Genomic DNA, 13,204 nt, shown 5'->3' with positions numbered 1-13,204 from the left:
GGTGCAAATAAAATGGTTGTTTAAACGTCTACGTTTTGGGGTAGTTTGATATGCAGCAATGGATAACCGAAGCATTTAAAGTGTGTTTATTAACAGCCACCCTTTTCTTCCTAAGTGCAAACATTTTTAGTAGGTTAGTAATCTATGAAGAGTTTTTTTAAACATTTATTAACTTTCAAACATACATAATATTTATAAATATTAAAATAACAAACACCCATATATCAATCACCCAGTTTAAGAAATAAAACATTACAAAATATACTGAAAGCTCCCTGTACACTCTTCTACCAAAATATTTTCCTGTCTCCTCTTATTGGGAAACCACTATCCTGTAATGCTCTTTATTAATCTTAAAATGTCTTATATGATTATTATATAAATATTTTTTCTTAAGCACTGTAGACTATTCTTATGCAAATTTAATTTTCATAAAAATGGCATTGACTACAATGGTCCATTGATAAGTTGTCATTTTTGTGCAACATTAGTTTTTAGAGATTCATCTATATTTGATACAAGTTGCTCTACCTAAATTATTTCATTGATTCTAACTGGATTGTTTTCAGTTGTTTATATTACAAACAATGTTGCTATAAATATTCTTATACATTATGCATCTAGGAGTGAAAAATGCTGGGTGGTAGCGTGTTCACACTGTCACTTTTCTTAGGTATTGTCAAATTGATTTGCAAGTCACCAGAATTTTACATAATACTCTCTAGTTTACCTAGATTCATTAACTCTAAACATAGTAGTGAAGATATTTTGTCTTACATAGTTTCACTTTGGCAAATTCAGTATGTGGATTGTCTCATGTTAGCATCTGACATAAAATAATACATCTTTTATTTAATCATTTGTATAATTAAGAAAGTAATGTTTCTTAGTGTGGGAACAGAATCAGGAGTGGTTATAATTCATTCTCTTATGGATTATAATTTGGCTTTCTGAGAGCCAAGTATAATTCCTCCTCTTTCTCCTCATTCTTTTTTGAAACTCATAACCAATAGGAAAAATAAAAATTTCAACCCTTTTTTACTTTCCATGCCAGCATATTTACCTCTGGGTTGTTGTTTTTCTAAATTGAAAGATTATTTTTTCCCCTGCTTGTCTCTTTGTCCTATGATGCAATTCTGATATTTTATATAACACTGACTTCTGTTCCTCTGTAACTTACTTTCGACAAGATATAACTCTAAAGAACACAAACAGAACACAAGAAGGTTTTAAAGCAGAGATAAAAAGTTATTTCTCCACAATAATCATGGTATAGATTTATACATATTGTATTACTGTTAGTTCTCAATCCACTACCGGAAATCAAGAGCACAGTATCTACAAACTAACAGTCTGAATTGTTGCTCTGACTGCTCCATTTGTAAACATATATTGGAAAAGTAAAAACAATCAAACTCTAAATTGGGTTCCACATCCACCTTGATAACACCCTCTTAATGCAGAATGCAGCACCTGAGCTACAGTAGCCTATCAATTTAGGTTCCTTTCAATGGAAAAAAAAATGTATATACGGAAGGAAGCAATTCTTAGCTCCAAATATTTACCCTTCTCTCATGTTGTTTCAGGGAGAATACACTCTAAAATTCTACATAAACTTTAACAATAATATTTCGTATAACTTCATTCTGGCATCTTTTGAAGTGCCCCTCTTTTGTATTATCTAAAGTTTAAATCAAATTCTGAAATACGTTCCCAGAACAAAACTAATGTTTTCTAAAGATTTATATTCATATGAGAGCACAATATTCAGTTTTTGATGATCCTTAGCTTTAAAATAATAACTGCACTCCAAACTTGAGGCATGAGGGGAGACATAGTTTTAATTTTTAAGTGATTAGCATGTGAATCTCCCTTACCTGATTATATATAATTTTTTTGTTTTAATATTACCATATTTGTCTCAATTTTCTTCAATGTATAATTGCGACCCAAACCAAATGACAACTATTGACAGTTATTTGATACTTTTATATGCCAGATATTGTGTTAATTGTTTTATGCATATTTTATTTAATTTTAAATTTATTAATGTCCTCATTTTACAAATGAGGAAACCCAAGGCATATAAAAACTTTCAGACACTGATTTCATGTATTTATAAGAAAATCATTTTTTAATTTAATTTTACAAACTCAATACATAAAGTAAGAATGAGGATACAGACACATAATATTTAAGAAAGGTACTTAGAAATTAAGAATTTAAATTAGGCCGAGCGCAGTGGCTTACACCTGTAATCCCAGAACTTTGGGAGGCCGAGGCGGGTGGATCATGAGGTCAGGAGTTTGAGAGCAGCCTGGCCAAAATGGCGAAACTCCGTCTCTACTAAAAATACAAAAATTAGCCGGGTATGGTGGTGGGTGCCTGTAATCCCAGCTGCTTGGGAGGCTGAGGCAGGAGAATCCCTTGAACCTGGGAGGCAGAGGTTGCAGTGAGCTGAGATCGTGCCATTGCACTCCAGCCTGGGTGACAAGAGCAAGGCTCTGCCTCAAAAAAAAAAAGTTAAACAACAACAAAAAAAGATACTTTATTACTTTTAAGGGCAAAAACCACAACTACTTTTGGAACAACCCAATAATTCCATGAAAATATTCTTTAAATAAACTTCTACAAGACTAAAAGCTACCTAAAATATTTTCAGTTAATTTTCTATATGAATTATAGGAAACTATTTATGATGAAAAATATTTCTTACTTTATGTAACTTATAAACTCTCTATCAAAACCCTATTTCTGATTGCAGGCATTAGTAAAATCATTCGACTTTGGGTTGTAATCTTGACCAGTTACTTTCTGTCCTCTTTGATTTGCCATGGAATTCCTGATGTTTTACTCTATTAATCTATCTTCTATTAATTACTCATCGAACTATCAAGTTTATGATATGAATAGATAAGTTACTTGATATCGAATTCTGTTAAGTTCATCTCTTAGGTTTCTGTTTTTTTAAAATAGATGAAATTAGAAGGGATGCAAGTACATAGTTTCTTTTATGCTGCTAATATTCATTAAACATTAGAAGAAAACAGGGGAACGTTTTCTGCAACACTTCAATATATAATTTCACAATCAGTTTACTTTTAAAAAAAAGATGATGGTACTCATAATTTTATATTAATGACTAAAGTTTTAGAATACATAATGACAGAAGCATAGATTTAGAAATGTCCTTTTATATTGAGTTATCTATTTTGTCATTTGATAAATTGTTAGTACATATACTTGGAATATGAAATCAGTGATTTAAATTTGTACCTCTAAGAATATGCAGGACATAGTTATATGTTCTAGATTTATATGCATGCTTCCTCCTTCAAAAAATAACTCAGTTTTAACTTTTGACTAGCTTCCTCCATATGTGGAATTTGAAAGGCATGTTTCTGAATATTCAGATAAGATGAGATAAAGGTATTAATGGGAAAAGGGAATACAACTGAATTTTATATTGTTATGTGTCTTAATTTAAAAAAATAAAGTTACATGCAACACATAAGAATTTAGAAATTTCACCAGAAATATCTTCTAAGTGTTAATACATCACTATCATTCTTAGAGGTTTGTCAAGTGCTTTTTTTGTTTGACAGATTTAGATTCCACATAGAACACATTCATTTATTTATTCATCAAATATATATTGAGTGTCTATCAGGCACCAGGAATTCTACTAGGTACTGATGATCCAAGGTATGGCTGAGGATTTAGAGAGGAAGACAGATAATTTAATGAAAAAAGCAATACAGAAGTGTTATGTTCTATGTTATATACTGTTAAATCAAGTTTAGCCTAAAGCTGCCTCCTTACATATTTTAGGTTTTGCCTAAAGGTTTCTCTGTACATTGTGAACTATAACCTAAATGGAAGTATAAACAGACTGTAGCCTACTCTTGTGCCAATCACTGAGTTTTGGCCAAACAAAGGTGGCCAACTATTCAAACCATGTTGAAATAAGGCAAACACGAGCTGTAACCTGTCTGGCTGTTTCTGTACCTCACTTTCATTTTCCGTACATCACTTTCCTTTTTCTGTTCATAAATCTTATTCCACCATGTGCTGCACTGGAGTCTCTGAGCCTACTCTGGCTTAGGAGGCTGCTTGATTTGTGAATTGTTCTTTGCTCAATTAAACTGTGTTACATTTAATTCAGCCAAGATTTTTTTAACAGATAGTGTGAGATGTGGGATCTAAAGCAGAGTTTCTAGCAACCTCCAAGATCACCGAGTGACAAGCAAGGTACCTGCTGGGCCCATTGTGTCCATTGCTCTTTTACAGCAACTGGGGATCGTGGTAAGTTCTCTCTTGGATTCCAGAGCTCCACAGATTTGTGTTTTGAGCGCTCCAAGTTTCTTTGAGCAAATTTTGGATTTAAACTGGGTTTGGAAGTTGCAATAAAAACTGGACTGGGTCCAGGATCAGATTGGATCTGATAATTAAGTGTCTTGGTTCCAGTTAGAGGCCTCTTATAAGTCCGACTGAGTCAGAAAGAAACCTGTAGTCAATGGCAATATTACAAGGGGTGTAAACTTTGGCTTTTGGAAATTCACAGGGATTTTTGTGTTCTACCTCTTTTGTTTCTTCTTTCTTGTATGCTCATGCTTAGGTAGGGAAAAAATCACTGGCTAAAAAAGCTGCAAAGTCTTTTATTATTTAAATACTCTTTATAAAAGGCAAATAAACAGATTAAGTGACTAATTGATAAGAAAAATTAGATCTGCTAACCTTTTGGCTTAGTTACTATCCTGCCCTGAAAATAGAAAGAAAGCTATCCTAGATAAAGTGCATATGAAAAGTAATCTCTCAGGTAAAATAGGCTTGCTTCATTTTCATATCTATCTATGTTGAGTGCAAGCATAGACAATGATTTCTTTGCCCTATTCCTTAGTGGGTTCCACCAAGAACTCGGTAATTTTAGCTAAGAAACAGTAGCTAATTTTAAAAGACCACGTATTGAACTAAGATACACCTTTCTGGAATTTAATTGGTGCTCTAAAAATTCTTTTGTAAAAGAAATTTATGTCTATAAAGGAAATCTCCATTTTTAAGGATGTCTACCTATATACATTAGGAACTCTTACTATTCTTTTAAATGTACATAATCATACCTCTGTTTAAGATGCTTTTCTGGCCATCTTGAGTTATCTTTTACTTGATCACGGTTTTATTTTTCTTGGTTTGAGCAAACGATGATACAATATTTAGGCCTAAAATCTTAGCTTTGTGCTCATGAAATATACATATATATATATTTTTGTGACAAATAAGAGTTGTCCCCTTAGAAACACAATTTGTTGCCTAGTTAACAATTGCTTAGAGCAATGAAATAGATGAATGGAGAAAAAAAAACTATTTAAAAGCTGGCAAATGAAAATCCTTTACAAAAGCTATAAAATCTGCTTCTGTGTGTTTTAATATCTACATGTGTTGTGTGTCTGTGATAATATTTGGAAAATAAAGCTAGTTTTAATTGTAAGTGAAATAGGAATGGTTTCAAAATTATCAGTTAAATATAATTGGATACTTGCTTTATTTGACCGTGAGCTGTCTTTGGTTAGAGCCTCTGGATTTAGGTGTTTGGATAGGTGGTCATGATGAGGTCTGGAAACATGTTCTTAGTGTCTAGACCAGCAGCTATGTTTGAAATGTTTGTTCCCTGGTGCCATAAAGAAATAGCACTTGAACATAAATTTAATTTCCTCAACAAGGCCATTTTTACTTTCTGTAGAAAGGGTACACTTGCCAGCAGTTTTGCCATGAGAGTACACCAAACAAAGCAGACAGGGTCATTTATAACCTGACGCGTCCACCCTACTGCTGTGTCCAGTTTCCATTGGCTGGAATGCGACCTCATATTCTGTATTTGTCCTGATTGGCTAGCAACTTAGAACTTTTTAAAAGAGGCAAAGGCAGAGGAGAACAAAGGAAGGAGGAAGTAACTTGTGGAATGCTGAGAAAGGTAAAAACACCTTCAAATAAGGAAGAGAAACAGGCTATGACCTAATGCTTGCTTGGACCAGTATAAGCATGCCAGGGCAAATATTTAGGCTAAATTGTGGGAGGTAAGAACATAAAGTACCTTGACTTCTTTATTATGGTTAGCAGATATTTAAGAATGTTAGCACAGGTCTTTGAATAAATTTTGCTTTCAAGAGAAGTTACTATTTATTCCTAATTAGATGGGGAGGAAATTCTCTTTGAAGAGGAACCTCTACTTTACTTTTTACAGCTAGAAGCCAGAATCAAGCCCAATATGGTCTCCTTCTTCCATACTTTTCCTGCTTGTCTACTGGTTATTTTGGGAGGGATTGGATCCACCGGGTATATTCTTCATAGCTCTGTCTTCTGTCCTGACCTCTACATCTGGTATGTAAATTCAGGACTCAGACAGGCCCTGACCTTCATAGTCCTCCTGGGTGCCATGTGGCTACTTGGGACCCAGGATGACTGGGAGAAGACATTAGGGCAGGCACCTGTGTCATATTTTCAAAATTATTTTCAGTAATTTAAAATCCTGAAGTCATGTTATGTTACATTAAGTAATAGATAATTATAAAATTTCTGAGTCATTTTTAAGTTAAAATACTGAAATATCAATTATTAAACATTAGTTTAAGTCTATATACCTTGACATGTTATTTTCATATTGAGAGACAGGACTAGCTGGATTTCCAAGGCTGACTAGGAATCCCTAATCCTAGCTGGGAATGTGACCATATCCACCTTTAAACAAGGGGCTTGCAACTTATCTCATACCCGACCAATCAGGCAGTAAACAGAGCTCACTAAAATGCTCTTAGGCAAAAACAGAATGTTAGGCAAAAATAGAAGGTAAAGAAATAGCCAATCATCTATTGCCTGAGAGTACAGGGAGAGGGACAATGATCAGGATATAAACCCAGGCATTCGAGCAGGCAATGGCAACCCCCTTTGGGTCCCCTCCCATTGTATGGGAGCTCTGTTTTCACTCTATTAAATCTTGCAAATGCACACTCTTCTGGTCCGTGTTTGTTACGGCTTGAGCTGAGCTTTCACTCGCCATCCACCACTGCCGTTTGCCGCCGTCGCAGACCCACCGCAGACTTCCACCCCTCCAGATCCGGCAGGGTGTCTGCTGCACTTCTGATCCAGCGAGGTGGTGCCCATGGCTGCTTCCAATCGGGCTAGAGGCTCACCATTGTTCCTGCGTGGGCTAAGTGCCCAGGGTTCATCCTAATCAAGCTGAATAGAGCTATAATACTCACCGCATGGTCCAAGATTCCATTGCTTGGAATCTGTGAGGCCAAGAACCCCAGTTCAGAGAACAAGAGGCTTGCTGCCAGCTTGGAAGCAGCCTGCCACCATCTTGGAGCTCTAAGAACAAGGACCCCTGGTAACAATATGGTACAGAAAAGCTAAATATATTTAGATCTGTTAATAAACAATAATTTGAAGAACTGTCTTTCTAAAAAATTTTAAAATGGTTTTTATTTACAAATATTGATGTAAAATAGTTCAAAATTACTTAGGTGTGAACCCTGAAAATTTGAGATACGTCTCAATGTAGAAAGATTCTTTTGCCAAGGTTGAGGATGTGCGCCCATGACAGAGCCTCAGGAAGTCCTGAAGACATGTGCCTAAGGTGGTTGGGGCACAGTGTAGCTTTATACAGTGTAGGGAGACATAATACATCAATCAATATATGTAAGAAGTACATTGGTTCAGCCTGGAAAGGCAGGACAACTTGAAGCAAAGGCAGGCAGACTCAAAGCAGGGAGCAGGCTTCCAGGTCACAGATAGGTGAAAGACAAAGGAACAGTTGCATTCTTTTGAGTTTCTGATTAGGTTTTCCAAAGGAGGCAATCAGATATGCATCTATCTCAGTGAGGCCAGGGATGACTTTGAATAGAATGGGACGCAGATTTGACCTGAGCAGTTTTTGAGGGGGCCCAAGATATTTTTCTTTCACAAAGGTTTTCACTACAATTTAGGGCTACTAAGAGTTCAAATTCTAGTTGATATATGTAATTAAAGATCCTAGATATGAGAGAAACAATTCTGTATTCAGAGTGTATAAACAAAAGCAAGATATGCTTTTGATAAAAGTTATAAAGTCATAAAAATGTGTGTTTGTTAAAAAATTTTGTCTGGTTAGAAGTTACTTAAAGGTTTCAAATTGAAGGAATAAAAAGCAGATAAAGCATGACAAATATAAAAAGTTGGGGGAGGCCAGGTGTGGTGGCTCACGCCTGTAATCCCAGCACTTTCGGAGGCCGAGGCGGGCAGAACATCTGAGGTTGGGAGTTCGAGACCAGCCTGACCAACATGGAGAAACTCCATCTCTGTTAAAAATACAAAATTAACCAGGAGTGGTGGCGCATGCCTGTAATTCCAGCTACCTGGGAGGCTGAGGCAGGAGAATCACTTGACCCTGGGAGGCAGAGGATGCGGTGAGCCAAGATCACGCCATTGCACTCCAGCCTGGGCAACAAGAGCAAAACTCCATTTCAAAAAAAAAAAAAAAAAAGTTGGGGGAAAATAATATAAAACAAAAGGTTTATGGAAATCTTGTGTGGTTAAAAGACAACAGATTTGATAAATTTACTTATGAGGTTTGTTAAAATCAGCTTTAGTATTGATAATACACTAATACAAAAGTAAAATTTTGTTTTCTTTTTTGAACACAAATTTTATGTAGTATTAATGAGAGTAAAATATTTGTGTTCAAATAAGAAATTGATGTTAAACCTTCAAGTTGTGTTTTAATAAATGTTATTAATATACATTTAAAAATTACATGGGATTTCTAAAATTCTACTATGTCTGAATATATGCTATCAGTCATAATCATGGTTGTTATGTTAAGTTATTGTAGACCACAGAAATAACAAAATTTCCTTGTCAATTGTATTTTTAACTATGACCATTTTAAGTTATTTCCATAGTTAATTGTTTAATTTTGATGCAGTTTCTGAAATCTTCACAAGCACACAAAATCCTAGAGTATGTTGTCTTTAAGGAGGTTCATGAAAGGATAGGAGGTCTTCAGTCTTCTAGATGGGCATCACTTGTTAGGTTCTTTATTCCACGGTTTGGAATAAATGAGGCAATAATTAGAAATGTATTCCTCATGATAGGCTTTATAGCAGATTCTACTGTAAAAGCTATGGTTACAAAGCAGACTTTAAATTCTCTTGTGAAAGTTATGCTAAATAACAGAATTGCTCTAGATTACTTACTGGCAAAACAGAAGTATCTGTACAGTTGCTGGCACTTCTTTTGGCCCATGGAGAAATAAATTGGGTATTATAGAGATTCAGTTGAGGGGATTAATGAATATGCTGTCTAGTTAAAGTGAGTATAATCTTTATCTAGTTCATTCCTTGATCTATTTGATTTTAGTTAGTTTGCTTTATGGGGGCCCTGGCTAAGGAGTATACTCCAAACTCTTGGTATTATCCTCCTGATAGTCACAATAGTAGTCTCCTTGGTGTGCTGTATTATCTCTAAATATTTGCATGCAGTCACCTCTAGAATGTCAAATGGTGTCTCTTCAACTGGAATGACAACAGCTGAAAGACATGTGTTACTATGAAGGCACCTATGAATAACGTACTAAGACTGAAAACCCAAAATGATGGTAATTGAGCATGGTGTTAAGGCCCTAAATTTTGGTCATACTCTCACCAAAGTAAGAACCTGAGCAGAAGGGGGAAATTTTAAACAAAATTATGGGAGGTCATCGCTTTCAACTGAGCTCTTGCAGTAGGCCCCAACAGACCAGACCAAACCAAAATGAGGTCACTTATGCTAAATGTGACATAATCAAACTAAGACTTTAAGGAAATGGATAGATTCTAGAACAGATCAGGTTTTGTTTTTCTCTTGTAAACAGGACACTGCAGCATAAGGAGGTAACCACTACTCTTACAAGAAAAATAACATGAAGTCCTTATTCCCACCTTATAAAACCCACTGTTCTGCTATTTCCCAGTGGGTTTTGAGAACAAATAAGTACATTTACAATGGTAATAGTGACACCAGTGACTAAAGTTTTGGTCAATCTTTCAAAATTGAGAGGATGACCAAAAGAGGGGAATTGTTAAATCATGTCTAGCCTAAAGCTGTCTTCTTATATATTCTAAGTTTGACCTAAAGGTTTCTCTGTACATAGTGAACTATAACCTAAATGGAAGTGTAAATAGACTGTAGCCTACTCTTGTGCCAATTTTGAGTTTTGATCAATCAGAAGGGGCCAACTGTTCAAACTGTGTTCAAATAAGGTAAACACCGAGCTATAACTAAACTGCTTGTTTCTGTACCTTACTTCTGTTTTCTGTTCATCACTTTCCTTTTTCTGTCCATAAATCTTTTTCCACCACATGGCTGCACTGGAGTCTCAGAGCCTACTCTGGCTCAGGAGGCTGCCCAATTCGTGAATGGTTCTTTACTCAATTAAACCCTGTTAAATTTAATTTGGCTAAGGTTTTTCGTTTAACAATTTTGTATTTCCAGAAGTAAGAACTGCTCTTATAGAGGAGAAAGACAATACTAGACAACTCTAAAATGTATATACATGAGCTCTCTACTGTTAAGACAATAAGGACCTCAGGTAAAAGGATCATGTCTTATTTTTGTCTCTTATTCAAGATAGAATACATGCTGTAACAAAAAACCCCTAGATCACAATGGCTTAACAAAAGGGAGGTGTATTTCTTCTTCTTTTTTTTTTTTTTTTTTTTTGAGACGGAGTCTCGCTCTTTCGCCCAGGCCAGACTGCAGTGGTGCTATCTCGGCTCACTGCAAGCTCCACCTCCTGGGTTCATGCCATTCTCCTGCCTCAGCCTCCTGAGTAGCTGGGATTACAGGCGCCCGCCACCACGCCCAGCTAATTTTTTGTATTTTTAGTAGAGATGGGGTTTCACCATATTAGCCAAGATGGGTATTTCTTCTTATGTCACAGATAAATTGGCTATTTTGTGGTCAGCTTTTCGAAGACAAATTCAGAATGAGAGGTCCCTTTTTTCAGTGGGTCAGCAACTTCTAGGGTCTTAGAGATGAGTCTTCTACAGCAAGTTTGAAGACAAAAATAGAATAACAGACATTGGATTATCCCTATCTATTCTAAAAATGTTTTCTTCTTCCCCAAAAGAAGAAACTGTTCCTTTGTCTCTTTCTTCTCCTTCTGGTATTTTCATTACATGTAGGTTACATCATTTGTAATTGTCCCACAGTTCTTAGATTTCATATTTTACAGCTCAATTTTTCATTATTTTTTCTCCTTGCATTTCTGTTATGAAAGTTTCCATTGACATACCCTCAAATTCACTTTCTTTTCTTTGTGCTCTACCAATAAGCCCATCAAAGACATTCTTCATTTTTGCATCAGTGTTTTTGATTACTAGCATTTCCTTTGGTTCTTAGAGTTTCCATCTCTCTGCTTACATTATACATCTGTTCTTGCATGTTGTCCACTTTTTGTGAGCTACCTCGAGTTACTGGCGGCGAGTCCACATGCATCTGCAGCAACTTCAATTCTTGCCTCCTCAGAAGAAAAAATTTGACCGAGGGAAATAAAGCAGAAAAAGAAACCAAGGTAAGTTTCAGAGCAGGAGTGTAAGTTTATTTAAAAAGCTTTAGAATAGGAAAGAAAGGAAAGAACCTGTGGAAGAGACCCAAGTGAGCACCTGAAGGTCAAAGAGGGAAAAAACAGGGGGCCTTTAACCTTGATTCAGGGACTTTATAGGCTTGCCTCTTTCCTATGATTCTTTCCTTAGGGTGGCCTTTCCACATGCACGGTGCCCTCCTTACCCTTTGGAACTGAGCATGTGCAGTGTGTTTAGGAAGTTATATGCATGCCCATCTGAGGCTTTCTTCCTTTTTCCAGTAGCGTGTACCTGGAAGGGCATACTGCGCCATTTTTGTCTCTTAATGTGCATGCCCAGGAAGTTGCTTCTACCTGGGGCCTGCCTTTAATTAATACTTAAATGTTAACAGGTGTGGACCATGAGGAACTGGCCTCTCCTTGGTGCTGGCTGCCAATTTATCACTTTGAGACAGGCAATCCGATAATTGCCAAACCATCACCACACATTTCTAGTGGGTGGTGAGGGGAAAGCCCTCTCCTGCCCCACTCATGCCTAACTACCTGTAACAGAAGGAACTGAGGTAAATAGGTCTTTTGTGTGAGGTGTTAGATTTATCTATGTGTTAGGTTGTGTTAACTGTTTCCTACAGCTGTAGATGTCAGAGGCTAAAATTTTCTCTAGTGTCTTTGTTTTCATCTCCTCTGTGGTATTTGGGTTTTCCTAGAGATTTCTTAAATAGACTATAAGCCTTAGAATTCTTTTCAGCTGTAATGCCCTTTTATTATACAGGAACCCTGTTGATGTGGTACTATGGGGGCACAGGAGAAGCATTCTATTAATATATTCTTACTATTTAGGTCTCAATGTTTTAGTGGGTCTGTGGGTCCCTGGGCTGTGACCTTATTAACTGTTTCTGAACTTCTTTATATAATACAGGAACATTAGAGTGCACTGGATTTGTATATTTTCCTTCCCTTATATAGCAGGCTAGAGGGAGTTAGAGTTGAGTATCTCTCTTCCCCCACATCAGTTAGACTCTGTTAAAACCCACATTGGATAGGCTCTGGTAAAAATAGTTTCCCTTTAGGGCAGTCCTTTGTTAATGAGAACAGACACTCTGGGGGTATTTCAAAATGGTTACTTTTCCCTTCCCCCTGAGGGATGCATAAGAAGATTTCTCTCTGATCTTCACCCATGAAACCTTGTCATAAAATTCAGTATGGAGGACCCCAAAGGCTGACTTCCTAGGAGTTTTTCATCTCTCAAATGTCCCCACTGAGTCTACAGCAATTATTCAATTACTCTACCAGTCTTCAGCTGTGGCTTTTGCTCCTGGTAATCTAGAATTAATCTGTATTTATCTTTCTCTCTAATTTTAAGAACTACAGTTTGCCCTGTGACCTCAATTTGCTAATGGATCTAAGGTGACTTGATTTTCAGTCTGTTTAGCTTTAAAAATGTGTTTCCTTTAAAAATTTCCTGCTGAATAGCAAGGAATTTAAATATTTAATTAAAAACGGGATAAATTTTAAAACGTTTATTCATAATTAGTAAATTTTGTAAAAAGTAAAGAAAACAAATTAACTATACAGTAGTTTCTTGAGACAAAATAGTTCAAAATTCTT

The 13,204-nt window shown here is 36.1% G+C and overlaps 1 long non-coding RNA gene across 1 annotated transcript in view; it reads left to right on the top strand.

Annotated features, from left to right (window-relative positions):
• Nucleotides 1-4,035: 4,035 nt before the first annotated feature.
• Nucleotides 4,036-13,204, top strand: part of LOC134736037 (uncharacterized) — a 42,239-nt gene continuing 33,070 nt past the window's right edge. Inside the window, exon 1 of the long non-coding RNA XR_010119719.1 lies at nucleotides 4,036-4,305. This is a non-coding gene — a long non-coding RNA (uncharacterized lncRNA). The remainder of the gene's footprint in view (nucleotides 4,306-13,204) is intronic.

Source organism: Symphalangus syndactylus, chromosome X (assembly GCF_028878055.3).
Source record: "Symphalangus syndactylus isolate Jambi chromosome X, NHGRI_mSymSyn1-v2.1_pri, whole genome shotgun sequence".
NCBI classification, from domain to species: Eukaryota; Metazoa; Chordata; class Mammalia; order Primates; family Hylobatidae; genus Symphalangus; species Symphalangus syndactylus.
Note: the sequence above shows the minus strand (reverse complement) of the source record. Positions and strands in the feature narration are given on the sequence as shown.